The 4,578-nt window shown below is 35.0% G+C and overlaps 1 long non-coding RNA gene across 1 annotated transcript; it reads right to left on the bottom strand.

Annotated features, from left to right (window-relative positions):
• Positions 1-1,686: 1,686 nt before the first annotated feature.
• Positions 1,687-2,623, bottom strand: LOC149579595 (uncharacterized). Its single transcript, XR_016352433.1, has 2 exons — positions 2,481-2,623; positions 1,687-2,325 (listed from the first exon to the last, which is right to left on the bottom strand). It is a non-coding gene; the product is annotated as an uncharacterized LOC149579595 (long non-coding RNA).
• Positions 2,624-4,578: the final 1,955 nt, after the last annotated feature.

The following is a 4,578-nucleotide window of genomic DNA, read 5'->3' as shown; positions in this document are numbered from 1 at the left end:
TTATCTCCAACATCTGCTAACTCATCTTTGACAAGTCTAATCCTTGTGAGGTAACTTGTGATGTCTTCTCCCTGGTTCATCTAGGTATTCTTCAACTTCTCTTTGAGAATAATCTTCCTATTGGTGGTAGCATTCTGGTACAAATTCAAAATGACATCCCACATTTTCTTCTTGTGTCTAGCTCTGAGATATGTGGAACAATATGATCCTTGACACCATCAAGGATTATCCTCCTTGCCTTGGCATCGTCCTTATTTTATGTTGCAAGTTGTGTTGCATCTGTAGGTACATCTACAACATTGGCAATATAATCCTTGATACCATTCTCTTCCAATAATAAATAAAGTCTGGCCTTCCAGACACGAAAATTTGAGGCACCATCTAATCTATCTTGATCTCTCAAACCAGTTTATGCCATCTCAAGGGATTAAAGCAATAATAAATCTATAAAGATCAAACTAGGTTTAATAAACCCTCAATTTCTTTCCTAGGGAAAAAATTTTCTACCCTTAACACTGCTCTGATACCATGTGAAAATTTCTATTGTTGTCACTAATTATTAATTATCTCCTATCTTAAATGATTATTTAGCTGTCAAAAATTAATTCACAACAAATATTGAAAAAACATAACATCAACTTCACCAATAAAATACAAAAAGAAATAAGCAACACAATGACAATATTTTCAGACAATTTGTCCCTGGAAAAACCCCTATGGGAAAACTAGTTCTACAAATGAGGAATTATATTAACTTCAGCAAATCAAGAGATACAAAATTCCTTGCCTCTTACTGGCAGAACTCTTACAACCTTCCAATTTCTCTCGCTAATATTTCCCCATTGCTATCCCCAATGCTATCAGCACGCCCTTGCTCACATTGCAAAACTATTTGCTATCACTATAAATTCATTTGCTCACACTACAAATGCTTCTCCAACTTGTGTTCTCCAAATGTCCCCCTTTTATACTACTCTTGTTGGAAAGTCAACAACTGAGATTATTTCTCAATCGACAGGTGAGATAAAAAATAACTTAACAACCCTAACAAAGTTGGTTTCTAATTGCTTCTAAAAGGGGTCAATTATTTAACAAATAATTGTCCCTACTCTAACTAATTAGTTAGTAAAATAATTATTTACTAAACAATTACATATTAGCAAACAACTGTCGAAAGCTACCAAAACTAACATTCAAGGCTTTATTTTACATGTTTCTCAATTGAATATATTGAGAAAATTGAGACCAAGGTAATTATGATTATTAATTATTTATAAGGGTCTCCCAAAACAAATACATGATCTTAGTTTTGATAAGAAGAAGATAAATGTCTATATAATTGTATAACTTCGTAATGACATTATATGAAGCACTAATTTGGAGTTAAATTTCTCATTTTATTATTTTACAATGATATTTTTTTAAAATCAAACACATACCAAATGCATAATTGAACATTCTTTATATTAGGGAACACAAATTTCTATAAAAAAACATTTACTTAAAACAACCATGGAAATTCCAACATTGCAAATATAAAGATTCAATCAAAGAATATTTACCTATTTGCTAACCATTCATGCCAAACTCCTAAAACATCTATTCACTATATCCTATTTAATTTTTAATCTTTTTAATATTGCACCATAGACTATTCTAAGATGGGGTCTTTTGACCACTAATAGATTTGTGAAACATATTTCTTTTGTTAATTTGTGTTTACTATAACAAAACTATAAATTATTCTAGAATTGTTGAAAGAATCATAGTGAGGCTTATGGCTATTGTAGCAGCCTTGCTAAGGATATAAATAGCAAGTTAATGTCTATGTATACAACTCTTGTAAAATTTTGATTTCCGTTTGGTTGCACACATAGAAATTGAGAATTAAAATGCATAGTGGGAATATGAATGACTATTCCAATAATTACTACCTCTTGGAATGGACATAAGCTCATTTTAGAGACAAAATAGATATATGTATTCCTATTCCCTATTTCATTGACACACCAAATAAAGAATAGAAAACATATTCCTAATTTCCTTTTCCTATTTGAACAACAGAATTGGGTGGTGGGGATAACTAATGCCACAATCCTTGTTAAGAAAAACTTATATTTTAATTAAATTCCAACAGAGGAAGGAAGTCATGCAACTTAGATACACCCCGAGGCTTAAAGTCATGAAATACATCGAAAAGAGGTGCACCTAAGTTGTACGGTAGATACTGCCCAAAGCCTATACACCGTTTCAAAGATCCAAAGATGCTATTCTGACACTAGTGGGAAGGCTGCCATTTTCATTTGCTTGAAGATTTCTCAAGCCCTGTCAATAGAACATCCAATTTTGTGAATATTCTGTGATCATCACATTCCATAAGATTACATCACTTTTGAGACATTTTGTCAAACAGTTCACACATTTTCCATGCACGTCTAGCAGGGCAGTTGAAACTACAAACAAAACACCTAAACCCATACCCTGTTTCACTACTCCCAAATTAGCCCAGGCACGAAGGATGATCAGTCCATAGATCCCACAACGCACAATATGGCTGGATTTCAGTATTGAATTACTCCATAGGCTGGAAGACATTATATTACTTGCAGCAGAGTTACAGAAACAAAATAATGCAATAAAATTTATAGGCATAAATCGTAAATCAAAGAATTAAATGGAAGCCATTTTTATAAACAGGGTTCGTATTCAAACATGAAGTACCTGAATCTTGAACATAAACATGAAGTACCATAAACATAAAATACCCTAAAAGAATCTGTATCTCACAGTACATCTATCTTAGTGTTATATAATAGATCCTCCCTAATTATGTCCGCAAGGGAAGCAAATTCAAAGACACGAAAATCTTCATAGCAGCTCTACCTTTCCCATGAGATTTGCTGGGCTTTGGAATGACTAAAAATTCTACACCCCCATTTGGTATCTACTTAAATATGATCAGCATTGGGGACTTTGTGGAAGAGCCTATTGTTAGACTATTTATAGTTGTTCGACTGGTGGTTAAGTTGAGGCGGTCGTGAAACTTCACGGCAGTCGTGAAACTTTTTCAGGTGTGGGACATGGGGTTTCCGTCCAGGACTTTCCTCACAATAAAAATAGCCTGCTGGCCCTAATTAGCCATTATTTAAACATAACAATGTCCAGTCTCCAGACACGTTACATTAGGGTTTTTGGAAATACTTCTTCGCTGAAAGGTCCGCTTAAAAATGTAAAGGAGAGTCGGCACTTCAAAGAAGAGCTTTTTCTGCAGTGGCAGTTAAGGGCGATTGCATTAAGTCCAATTTCAAAAGTGAAATTTGATAAATCTAATTCCCGTTCTCGAATCCGCAGCTGAAAATGGCCAGCATTACCAGATTAGCAGAGCAGGTGAAATGCCATGATGAGCTCATTGCAAACAATACTTTCTAGGGCTTCAAAGCGATGGCAAACCCTCCCTTTTAATCTAGATTTTGCTCATACGCATTACAAGAAATTTCACTTACAATCGTGTCTCGTTGATAGACTAACGGCAAATGATACTACAACGAGGCCAGGACGATATCGGTTCCGCTCTTACAATTTCCAAACGGGTAATCCTTCCATTGTTTCTTTTTCTGTGGAGGGCTTAGATAGTTCTTTCCAAAATGGGGAGGTTGATCTATTTACTGCATCAAATGAGCAGTTGTGCTTTTATACACATTTATCTGAAGATATACCTGTGCTGTGGGTGTACAACTCTGTGAGGGAAGGTTTTTGAAAAAGTAGTTAATGTCTTTCAAATTTGGAAAGGTTTTTGAAAAAGTGGTTAATGTTTTTCAAATTTGGGAAGGTTTTTGAAAAAGTTGTTAATGTTTTTCAAATTTGATATAGACATGATGTATTTTGTGATATTGTTATCATCATTTAATTATGTAATTTTTGAGTCAAACAGTGATCCATATTTTATGAGTACTGATTTACACGGACTCATCTCTCATGAATACTCTCATGAATAAATGGAACAATTAGTAGTGACAGTACTAATTGGATCTAGGTGATGCTCATAGAGGAGATGCAGTCGGACTTCCGAGGAGGTCAGCCATCCTCATGAAAATAAATGGAACACTTAATGCTTGGATCTAGGCAATGTTCACAGAGGAGAAGCAAGCAGTGGGAGGTCACCTATCCTCATGCTTCTCTTCTTCTACTTAGATCTAGGTGATGCTCACAAAGGAGAAGCACTGGGACTTCTGTGAGTTCACCCATCCTCGTGCTTCTCCTGTGCGAGCATCGCCTAGAATCAATGAGTACTAAGTGTTCCATTTATTCTCATGAGAGATGGATTTGTGTAAATCACTAGTCAACAGCTAAATCCTAACCGCAATATCACAATTTAACTTACACTCGAAAATATCTCCTACCTATCAAATGTGCATTTACTTAAAATTTGCTATGAGCAGAGCATTCTAAAAGCTGTGCTGGCAGGCTTCTCAGTCTTTCAGAATCGGCAATAGACCTTGGTATTTGATTCTCATTCAACTTTGTTGTATGAGGGTCCATCGATATTGCGCTCTACTGAATCTCTGATACATAATTGCA

Source organism: Cupressus sempervirens, chromosome 1, assembly GCF_028749045.1.
Source record: "Cupressus sempervirens isolate cs-2001-9-10 chromosome 1, ASM2874904v1, whole genome shotgun sequence".
NCBI classification, from domain to species: domain Eukaryota; kingdom Viridiplantae; phylum Streptophyta; class Pinopsida; order Cupressales; family Cupressaceae; genus Cupressus; species Cupressus sempervirens.
Note: the sequence above shows the minus strand (reverse complement) of the source record. Positions and strands in the feature narration are given on the sequence as shown.